A 12,759-nucleotide genomic window follows, 5' to 3' on the forward strand; every position below is an offset into this window, starting at 1 on the left:
AGTCTACCCACAACTTAAATAGAATGATGTCACTTAAATTTGAATCTGGTTTGATTCTGCCAGAGACTCAAATCCTGCTGGAAACAGACAAACAAATACTCTAGTTGTTTACTTGCTTAACACTTTTTATTTCTATTTTTCATGCATTTTTTAGTTTGCAGAAAGCAGGCACATCTCTCTGTGGTTTGGTTTCACAGTGGGAGATCTGTGGGTTGGGATCATTAGAGAAAGGAGCAGGGTGAGTGCGGAATGGCACCCTATCCTTTATAGTGCAATATTTTGACCATGCGACCCATTGCTGCTTCGTACTAAGTATGTGAGTGTGGATATTGGAAAAGACCCACAGTCTCTCTCTCTCTCTCTCCTCAAACTCTGTTCTTGAAGGAGCACACGTAGCTCTTCTTGGTGAAACACGTGTGGTCGTTCCACTTCCCAATGCCTTGGAGATAGAGAACACATATACAGAGAGACAGACAGACAAACAGAGGTTCAAATTACCATCTCTTCCCTCCACCATTCATTCTAACTTCCTCCCCACCACCTTCCATTAAATGTTTATTTCACGTTTGTCATTTTAGCCGTTAATTAGCCACTGCATTCAACTAAGGTAGGTAAAAACAAACATATAGCACAGCTATTGCAAGTAAAAACCATCCATCCCTCTCTCCTTCCCATCACTCCTCCCTCCATCCATCTCCACACGGTCCTCGCGGCTCGTCCAGCAGGCGATGGGCTCCCCAGGGGTTCCGGTTGGAGCCGTCGGTCCACACAAACTTACAACACTGAGAGGAGGAGGGAGAGAGAGAAAGAGGTGGTTAAAGGAAGAGAGAGCGATAGAAAGACAGGTGTTGAGAAAATATGTACAGCGCATTCTGGAAGTATTCAGACATCTTCACTTTTCCCACATTTTGTTACTTTACAGCCTTATTCTAAAATGGATTAAATAAAACATGTTCCTCATCAATCTACACACAATACCCCATAATGACAAAGCGAAAACAGGTTTAGACATTTTTGCAAATGTATTATAAATAAAAAAACTGAAATACCTTATTTACATAAGTATTCAGACCCTTTGGTATGAGAATGGAAATTGAGCTCAGGTGCATCCTGTTTCCATTGATCATCCTTGAGATGTTTCTACAACTTGATTGGAGTCCACCTGTGGTAAATTCAATTGATTGGACATGATTTGGAAAGGCACACACCTGTCTGTATAAGGTCCCACAGTTGACAGTGCATGTCAGAGCATAAACCAAGCCATGAGGTCGAAGGAATTGTCTGCATGTCATGAGTGAAGACATAGGCCTAAGAAAAAAATTATAATAATTTTTATCGTGTTACCTTCAGATGAGTCCCGTGTCACTTGTGGTGGGACGTAGAGCAACGGAAAACACCTTCGTGTTCGTGACAGTCTTATGTCTCCATAGAGGGGTCAAATACATTTTCCAGGCCAAGCTGTTTGGACGCTACAGGCGTTTTTGGGAGAAGATTGATTTTCGAGATGTCTCCTGTAGCTTTACCTCAGCCACCTTCCACCTCCGTTGCAGAAGGCCGACATCAGTGGATGAGGTGGATTGAGACAAAGGCCATGCAAAAACACAGATATCTCTAGCTTAGACACATTTTGATGGGGATTTTTCTATTTATTATGCCTGAAGCGGAGCATGGGGGGGCCTCAAGCGGATAAATATTATATCTTTTTTTGAATTATGCCCAGTTCATGAGGCTTCTTGATTTTCATTTTATTTAACCTTCATTTAACTAGGCAAATCAGTTAAGAACATATTCTTATTTACAATGACGGCCTACAAACGATGGTTTTGAACATATTCTTATATACAATGAAGGCCTACAAATGATGTGAGGCCTGAGGCAATTGCCTCTTCTGCCTAATGGTAAATCCGCCAGTGGGAGCAAGATGGATACATTAGATGACACCTCTAATTAAGACATTGGATTTAACACATCCCTTCACTCACTGTATTACCGTTGTGTTGATATGGACAGGCTGACTGACTACAGGAAGAGCAATAACATGCTTTGAAAGTGTCATAATGACGTTCTCCTGTCATATAGAATGTTGTTTACCTCTGCGTCGGTGAAGTTGAGAGGAGCCTTGTAGTACTTGATACAGTAGGAGGCCAGCCTGTACCAATCTTTATAATTCTTCAGGTCACAGGCTCTGGGCCTGTCACACGCTGCCGTCTCCTCCTGGAGATCCACTGGGACAGCATCGCCGCCTAGGGAACAATGATGGAATAACTACTCTCCTGGGGTCTGATTTACTAAGAAAATCCGCCACAACAGCCACAAACGGAACATTCCTATGACATGCACAGGCCTCTAACAGAACTCCCCCATTCCATAATTCACTCAACTGATCAATGTGCACACCGTATAGCCCAGGGGCCTAAGAAATGCCTTCCTAAGACCTCTAATAATATGTTTTCTAAAGCTGCCATCCCAGATATTGTTGTTGTACTATTATTATTTTGTATATATTGCATATTTTAACATTGTATTATATTAAAAGTATTGTGTTAGTTTAGGGTTTTACTATTTGATCATAATCTATCATTGTAAATTGGTGTACAATTCAGTCTATGACTGCTAGAAACCAATAACATCTACTGCAAAAAAAATACTTTAAGTGACTACGTTTGCGCAAAGAATGCATCTCATTTTTCATTTGGACATAAAAGAGGAAAGCACATTTTCAGCTTCAAAACAGATACTTTTTTCGAATGTACGGTCGATAATCACCATAAAAAATTGAAATAAAACTTTCAGCACTATCATCAAAACCAGGGGTGCAACTTTCACTGGGGACGGGGGGACATGCCCCCCCCCCCACACACACACATTCTGAAATTGCATTTTTGTCTCCACCCAGTTTTATCATTGGAATGTGATACAAAATGTGGCAACTGTTTGCTTTAGGACCATGCGTACGCCTCCGAGCGGTCGGGGACCGAGCGCTGACGGATTGAGCCACCGGAGGGGCGAGTTTCTCTAGGTAATTTGAGTGGCTCCGCGCACTAACCGATTGTACGTGCCACAGCCTCTGACACAATCAGCAGTGGCACAATCATTTAGCGCACGGCCCATTTGACAACAATAGATTTTCTGGCCCCAGTCAATTTGACAACAAGAACTGGGTGTCCATCTTTTGTTGACCAATAAGAAGGGTGCACCATTAGAATGCAATTTTGTGTGCCACAATAAATAAATAAATATTGTGAAACACTATCATTCCACTATTACTGTAGCTGTATTAAAGACATTTTCTGAAATTACCTTGCAACAATATTACATATAGTTCCTTTACAAAAACGAATGCATGTCACACCCTGATCAGTTTCACCTGTTCTTGTTTCCACCCCCTCCAGGTGTCGCTTATTTTCCCCAGTGTATTTATCCCTGTGTTTCTTGTCTCTCTGTGCCAGTTCGTTTTGTATGTTTAAGTCAACCAGTGTTTTTTCCCCCCGTTCTCCTGCTTTCTCTTTTTGCTAGTCCTCCCGCTTTTGACCCTTGCCTGTTTCTGGACTCTGGTCAGGCAGGCGGTCAGGCATTCTGCCTGCCTTGACCACGAGCCTGTCTGCCACTCTGTACCTCCTGGACTCTGATCTGGTTGTGAACTTTTGCCTGTCCACGACCATTCTCTTGCATCTTAAACTCAAACCATCTGCCTCCTGTGTCTGCGTTTGGGCCTCGCCTTGTGTCATGATTATGCAAAGCAAAAAATAAGCAATATTTGCACAATGTAATCTGAAAAATAACTTTACCAGAATGTGGACTAGGTTGATTCTCCCTCTTTCATACTCCCTCTCTCTCACACATTTGGTACTCCCCTCTTTTATAGCAAATGTATATGAATTCCCTGTAATGCTCACCCCATCCTTACAGATACCATAATGTCTTACTTCTGCATTATCATCATCATCATGATCTAGTTCCAATAAATTGTTTGATACACTGATGGATGGATGGATACATTGATTAATTGTTTGTGTGTGCTTGTTCTATAGTGTATTTTGGGGTGGCAGATTTTTTGTGTCCTTAAAATACCCTCCCCACCCCTCTCCTTCTGTGTCCCAAATGGCACCCTATTCTTGTGGGTTCTGGTCCAAAGTAGGGCTCTATATAGGGACTACGGTGCCATTTGGGACGCAGACTTCCTGTTAACACTGTTGTGGTGTGGTGACACCAGCAAGTTTCATGATTTATTGTCATATGCACAAGTACAGTGAAATGCTTATTTGCTAGCACAATGAAATACAGTTAAAGCTGTCACAGAGGCTGGCTACTGAAAACTCCCTCATAATAGCTCATAGTCAGATCTCTGTTCTTATGACCCTCTATCATTTTACCATACAACACCATATACTTGTGCTTAAATTAATAAATTCAGGGGCCTCCCGAGTGGCTCAGTGGTCTTGTGCCACTAGAGGTTCTGGGTTCGAGTCCAGGCTCTGTCGCCGCGACCGGAAGACCCATGGATTGACCCAGTGTCGTCCGGGTTAGGGGAGGGTTTGGCCGGCAGGGATGTCCTTGTCCCATCACGCACTAGCGACTCCTGTGGCGGCCCGCGCACAGTGCACGCTGACACGGTAGCCAAGTGTACGGTGTTTCCTCCGATACATTGGCGCAGAGGAAACACACCGGGTTAAGTGGGCATTGTGTCAAGAAGCAGTACGGCTTGATTGGGTTGGGTTGTGTTTCGGAGGACGCACGGCTCTTGACCTTCGCCTCTCCCGAGTCCATACGCGAGTTGCTGCGATGAGACAAGACTGTAACTACCAATTGGATACCACGAAATTGGGGAGAAAAAGGGGTAAAAGAAAAATACCAAAGAAAAATACAAAAAAACAACAACATTTATTCAGATCTTACAGAATCTCATAACACTGATGTTAGAGAAAATGTATTAGTGACTAAAAGTGTTGGTAACACACTCAATATAGCAAGATAATCATTTGATCAAAGATAGGCATACATATTTCATTACTGTGTGCAGCTGCGGTGTTATCGCGTACACACCTAAAACTGTAAACACTAAAGAGGTAGTGGCTAGGGCTTAGAAGTAGGGGCTATGAGAAAGAGCTATGGGTTACTATTGGATCACCAATACCTAGTTTTCTTCACTGTTTAAGCTTCCACTTGGTTTTGTCTCTCAGGACTGTCATGAATTTGGACAGAGGCGGCTTGGGACTTGATCCTGGCTTTCTGCTGCTTTCAGTGGTCTGAGAGAGAGAGAGAGAGAGAGAGAGAGAGAGAGAGAGAGAGAGAGAACAATTTTGAAATATTTGGAGTACTGAAGTGGTCCCGGCCAATATCTAGGTTTCCATCCAATTGGCGACAGATTTTCATGTGAATATTCTAAAATCGGCATTAAAAACTATTTGCGCATTTTCCCACCAGAGATGGGTTTCCTTCAAATGTACCTCTTGTGATAAGAAGCTGTGCGTGATGACATGTTATGGAGGAAAAAAAGAGCGCGATTATTTTTATTTGTCAAACCAGGATCAAGCTCATCACCGTGCACTTTCACCACCCTGTAAAGTTCATCATAACTTATTTCACCTGTAGCCTAATGAACTGCATGCTTTCCCGAGTCGTAGTGGGAGGACCACACGACATATCACCTGAATCCAAGTTGACTTCGATATGATGGTTATTATATCAATATCTGCGCATAAAGGTGTTTCCACCGCCATTTCTGGCATAATTAATTTGACCGGCACAAAGATCCCACCTTGCCTGGCGTATTTTGTTTTGTCGACATTTGGAAAGTTTACAGCCAAATGTGTTGTTTCCATCAGGCCTGTCCTGACATGTTTTATCCGACATGTACTTTACTCACATAACAAGGTTGAATGGAAACCAGGTTAGTGATGCTAATATACATTATTACATTCAGTAATAGGCTACAGTCTGTCTGAAATGACATCCTATTTCTATAGTGCACTAGGGAGTAGGGTGCAATTTCAGACACACTTCAGAGACACATCATGTTAATATGCAGTGTTTGAAAAAGTTGCCAAGGGTTTATGGGGTCAAATGAACTCTGACCTTAACAGAGAGGTTGTCCTGTGTCGGTGATGTCACAGGGTCCTGTTCTTCAGCGGACGGAGGGATGTTGTAGAAAACAGAGGACGGAAAGACATAGGAGGGAGAGGAGCAGGAAGAGGAGGAAGGAGGGAGTGATGTGGGGGAGAGTGTGGAAGGAGGAGAGGGTTTGAGGAATTTGATTTCAGGGGCTTTGATTGCAGTGCATCTTATATTGAAGGTCTCTGTTTCTGAAAAGAGAGAGAACAGCAGAAAAAAATGAATATTTCAGTGTCTCAGCTTTTGTCCAACTCCTTTCTACCCGTCTATTTGTTACTGATTATTTAATCTAGTTTTCCAGCCATTCACTCTTACTTGTCTTCTTTAGCCCCGGAAGTCTGTGCTTTCTCTTTTTGCTCAGACGAATTTTATGTTTCTGAGCAGAACTGTCCAGAACTCCAAGTGACTGAGAAAGAGAGGGTGTGTGTGAGAGAGAGAGAGAGAGAGACAGAGACAGTGAGAACAAGAACAAGAGAGTGAGATTTTGCAGTGAGTGTTTATATACCAGGGCTCTCCAACCCTGTTCCTGCAGAGCTACTGTCCCGTAGGTGTTCAACCCTAATCTAGAGCACCTGATTTTAATAATTAGTTGGCTGATAAGATGAATCAGGTTAGTAACAACTGGGGTTGGAGCAAAAACCTATGGTGGGGTAGCTCTCCAGGAACAGGGTTGGAGAGCCCTGTTCTATAGACATAGGCCTACAACAGCACTTTAAATGACTACAATACCCACAATCCGGCAGTGTGGCTCACCTCAACACAGAGGAAGTCAAGAAGGTCCTTTGATTGGGTCCTTATGGGGGACTTGCATAATTCAACAGAGTCATGGATGTCCTTAGATATGGGTCTGGAGTGGTCCAACTCACTCTCCTCCGCTGCATCATTGTCCAATAGTATCTTCGGTTTGATGACAGCAATGGCATCAGCTCCTGTGTCATTGTTGTTGTCTACTTCCTGTTGTCTGTTGACCGATTGGTTGTCCACAATCTCATTCGGACTTGATTGGCTGAAGCTAACAGCCTCGTATAAAGAAAGGCCTATGTCCTCGTGGTTATGTTGAACGTCGTTGGGAAGGCGCGACTCTGGTCCAGTCTTTAATTGGTCGCCTTCATCATAACCTTGGTAAATGGACGGTGAGGGGGCGGGACTGTCCTTGATGTACAGGAATGGTGACCACTCCTCTCCTGTTAGAATCATGTCCACCAAGCTGATGGGACTGAAGTTGAACTTGAAAGAGCTGAAGGAGCTGTGAAATAGAGGGGGGGAAAAGTTAATGGTTTTGTCACAAAATGGCACCCTATTCCCTATATAGTGCACTACATTTGAACAGGGCTCTGATAAAACTATGCACCCTATTACCTATATAGTGCACTACATTTGAACAGGGCTCTGATAAAACTATACACCATATTCCCTAAAAAGTGCGCATCATTTGACCACTACATTTAACCAATTAGTGCACTGTATAGGGAATAGGGTGCCATTTGGGAAACAAAATATATATTATGTCATCTGTCATGGGTTGATGAAACCAGTGGTTACATTTCTTTAAACAAATATATATAATAAGAATTTTCACAAGTATGTGGTACATTTTCACAACTCTAGTTAGTACAACACTCAAAACATATCATCTAAAAGGCAGTTGTTTCAAAACTTTAACATTTTCAATTGATAAAGTACAACACACAAAATCACACAGTCACTTTTTCACCCCACATAATCAGTGTTCAATCTAGAAATGCATGTTTCACATTGCAAGACATGTTCATATAAAGTAATAGCCTTTCACAATGCAATGTTCACATTACTTTTGGTGTGATTCTGTTCTCATTTGTTAAAATACATTGTTCTATTACTTAATCCAACTGCTCTTAATTGATAATCACTTAACCATTTGGTAAACCCATATTCTAATTTTTACAACTACGGAATAAAAATGTATATTTGTAAAGTATAAACATATAATGTATGATATACACTGAGTGTACAAAACATTAGGAACACCTTCCTAATATTGATTTGTACCCCCTTTCGCCCTCAGAACAGCCTCAATTCGTCAGGGCATGGACTCTACAAGGTGTCGAAAGTGTTCCACAGGGATGTTGACTCCAATGCTTCCCACAGTTGTGTCAAGTTGGCTGGATGTCCTTTGGGTGGTGGACCATTCTTGATACACACAGAAAACTGTTGAGCGTGAAAAACCCAGCAGCGTTGCAGTTCTTGACACACTCAAACCGCTCCGCCCGGCACCTACTACCATAACCCGTTCAAGGGCACTTAAATCTTTTGTCTTGCCCATTCACCCTCTGAATGGCACACACACACAATCCATGTCTCATGAAAATCCTTCTTTAACCTGTCTCTCCTGCATCTACACTGTACACTATACTGTAATGTACAATTATGATGATGGCTATTGTGATTTGACTCTACGGTAAGTTTAAAAACAAGTCTGATATTGACAAGAACATGGATGTACTGTATGCAACAAATGCATCACCCACACAGTGAGAATGGATCCAAAATAATGTTCTTTTGTTGTTCTTTTTGCAGGGGGGGGGGGGGGGGGTTCACACTGGTCCTACAATGCTGCACATCTCATTGAGTTACTCCTGTCAAGGTGAATGGGTCACCTATGTCGTTGTGTGGGAAAATTCACCACATACTTGTGAAAATAGCATCAAAGCGATCGGGGGGAAAATAACGATATTGCAAAAATGCCACATAACTGGAATAACGGCTCGGAGCACAGAATGTGTGCGTGTGCGATGACTTCAGGGCACTTAGGAAGTCATGACAGCTATGGGGAAGTAGTGTCTGAGTTACTGTAACTTCATCAACATTACACACACACACACAGAGTCCAAGGAATGTGTGTGCTCTGCTATGGCAAGCACAGTATCTAGTGCATCTTAAGTAGAGTGAAGGAAAAAGATAGGGTGTGGTGGATGGAAACTCCTCAAGACTCACTTTCCATCACCACTGAAAACGTCTCTCTCTCTCTCTCTCCTCATCTTGCTCTCTCTCATTCTGTCTCTCACCTCTAAAAACGTCTCTCTCTCCCTCTCTCTCTCCTCATCTTGCTCCCTCTCATTCTGTCTCTCACCTCTAAAAACGTGTCTCTCTCTCCCTCTCTCTCTCCTCATCTTGCTCCCTCTCATTCTGTCTCTCACCTTTAAAAACGTGTCTCTCTCTCTCCTCATCTTGCTCCCTCTCATTCTGTCTCTCACCTCTAAAAACGTGTCTCTCTCCTCATCTTGCTCCCTCTCATTCTGTCTCTCACATCTGAAAACGTGTCTCTCTCTCTCCTCATCTTGCTCCCTCTCATTCTGTCTCTCACATCTGAAAACATGTCTCTCTCTCTCCTCATCTTGCTCCCTCTCATTCTGTCTCTCACCTCTGAAAACGTGCATGGTGTCCCACAGGCTTCCTCTCCGTCTCAGCTTGGCTGGCCTGCTCCATCGTTGGCGACTCCTGTGTAGCCTCACCACTCCTCTTCTCCTCCTCCTCCTCCTCTTTCCCCTCCTCTTCCTCTATGACGGACATTTTAGCATGCAACCTGACTGAATGTCGATCTTGATGGAGGTGCACCTGTCAAAAAGAAATCACACCATGATCACCCTACAAGAAGAGGGTGACTTCATTCTTAATCAATGTTAGATAGTTCGACTGGATGTCGATCTTGATTGAGGTTCACCTGTTATAACATAACTGTTGGAGGGAAATGATGCAATAATTGACTCATTATTTAATGTTAGATAGTTCATTGGAGTAAAAGAAAGAATACGAATGTAATTTCGTCGCATTAATGAGCAAGAAAGACTCACTAACGGCATTTCGCTCTCCACCTCTTTTTCTCCGTCGTCCTCCTGAATCTCTCCATTTGCTCTCTTCTCCTCTCGACTCTCCTTCCATCTGCTCATCATCTTCTTGGTAAATTTCTTCATATTCGGGTGTTTCGACCGAAGCCCACCCCCACCACCCCATGTCGCAGTGTCCTGAACCACAACTTCCTGTGTGCCTTCTAAATTCCTCCCCCCTTCTAACAAACCTCCCTCCTCCGTGTTACACCGAATCTCTGCAGGGGTCCTGGAGCTCTCGCTCCCATCTGCGATGTGTTTGCTAGACTCTGGTGGTTCTCTGACTCCCTCTGTCTCTGGAGGTATAGACTGGAGGCCAGGGGGGATGTCTCTCGTTTCAGACCCAGAAGAGGCACTTCCATCTGGGCTGTCCTGGGCTCTCCCGTCAGGTCCCTGGGGCAGAGATCTGTTTCTGCATGGAGGTTTTGACATAAGTGGCTTGGGTGCGGTCAATTCCAACGGTTTGGGTATCCCCATTACCCCCATCCCCACCGGCTCAGAGGATTTAGGGGGGTGCCCTATATCCTTCCCCCGCAGCTTGGAAGGGTCCTGTGTTGCAATGGACACAGTCGTCTCCAACTGCTGCACCCCCCCACCCCTCTGTGCTGTCGAGCCCAGAGTAAAATCCAGAATGGGCTGTGAGAATCGACGTTCTGACTTGAGGATGACAGCTGAGTATATTGACAGCCTATCCCCAGAGGACAATAGCATATCCTCCTCCTGGCCTCCAGGCCCTGTCCCATGCCCTGTAGGCCTCAGCTTACAGCCTGGGCCCTCGCCTACCACTCTCCCCCACACAGGAGCACTCTGGCTAGGGTCGAGGGCTGGTGGAGGGGGCGGTGGCCCTGTAGGGTGTAGCGGTGGTTTAGCCCTCCTCTTGGGGGGAACGGGGGGAAGCGGGGGTCTGGCGTCCAGGCCAGGGGGACAGGGCAGCAACTGCCTTCCCTCCCATCTGGGAATCACAGCGGAGGTTTCGCTGGTTTCCTCTTCCTCTTCGTTGCCCAGTTTTTCCAATCCTGCATCCAAGAATGGAATACCGGAATTCCCCTCTTCTCTTTCTGAATCCCTGTCTGATGATTCCAGGTCGTTGTCCCTTTCAGTCAGAACTTCCAATTGTGGATCATTATCATCATCGACACAATCACCATCATCATCCTCAATCACTGCAACAAGCTTTCCTTTGAATATGAGCTCTGCATTATTGTGGTCCTGAGGGGTCACATAGAACCCTCTGTCTGTTTCCACTGAGGTTCTGGGGTGTTGGTGTGTGTTACGGTGTGTGTTAGGAGGTTGATGCGTGTCTTCTGCAGTGCTCAGTCTGCGCAGCATGGACTGGATCAGAGATATACTTCCAGAGTGACTGTCCGCCTCAGACATCTAGAGAGAGAGGATTACAGAGAGATTTTTATCATGTGTCCCAAATGGCACCCTTTATTGTGCACTACTATTGACCAGCGCCCATTCCAGATATAGTACCCATAGGGCTCTGGTCAAAAGTAGTGCACTACATAAGGAATACGGTGTCATTTTGGAGGCATACAGAGTGTTGTTTCATAACCACATTTCTACAGTGATAATACACTCAGTGTCTGTCTCTCGACCTGTCTGTCTGCCTGTCTGTGACCAGTGTGTGTCAAATTCAGCACAGGTCATTGATGGCATAATTTTACAGAAATCTTGACTTAGTTTTGTCAACTGCTATTCACAGCTTGGATTCACTCATGACGTCCTATATGCCCCTACAGAAGCTGTACAACAACCTGTTGACATTACCACATCCTCTCTCTCAGTGTAATATTAATGCATTTCAATCACTGCTTCTTCACAGTTCTTTAGAGATCCATGTATTAGACTTTAGGTTGCAAAATGTCGGTACATTTCCCCAAATTCCCAGGTTCCCTGGAAATTCCGGTTAGAATATTCCCGGAATCAGAAGGGAATCCAGAGACCTCCAACCAGGATTTCGGGAAAAACCTGTCTGTATATTTCTCTTACCGCTGTTCTATTCTCTTCCTCGGTGTTTTCTTCCCTGCATACTCTTCTCCTCCAGCCCTCTTTTCATTAAAAGCTTCCCTTTAAACGGCTTTCCTTCAGTCCCTCTCTCTCTTTTTCCCACGTACGTTCCTAACAAACACAAGTCTAACAGGTCCGGCCTCACTCTTCCCTCCTGACGTTTCCCTCTGGCTCTGTGTGCTCGTGCAGGTGTGTGTAATAATTTCTTAATCGAAACTGCAAAAACCAGTTCGCTCCCATTCCGCGCACATTGTCAGTGACTCAAAGTTATAAATTGCATGCCATGCTATATTAAACACAGTTTCCAAACACTAAATGATACACCTTTTTCCTTGAACATTTTGAGATGCCAGTTTCCATTGGCTTTTGTGACTAAACTGTGTAAGGTAGATTTGGCATCAGATGTTGTGCACAGGAGTGCACGCACGCACGCACACACACACACACACACACACACACACACACACACACACACACACACACACACACACACACACACACACACACACACACACACACACACACACACACACACACACACACACACACACACTTTGACTACTTGCCTACTCCTTCAACAAAGTAGACCAACCAGGGCCGGCTTTAGCTTATAAATTCCTACAGCCAGCAAGTGAGCGGAGTTTTCCGTTCAAGATGTGATTATAGCTGTCCTCTCTACTCAGGATATACCCCAAAATAGCCTACATGTTTGCCATTGATTTAATATACAATATTTTTGAGGCAATCCGAACGGTTCCATTCTATCAATAAA

Source organism: Salvelinus namaycush, chromosome 42 (genome assembly GCF_016432855.1).
Source record: "Salvelinus namaycush isolate Seneca chromosome 42, SaNama_1.0, whole genome shotgun sequence".
Taxonomy (NCBI): Eukaryota; Metazoa; Chordata; class Actinopteri; order Salmoniformes; family Salmonidae; genus Salvelinus; species Salvelinus namaycush.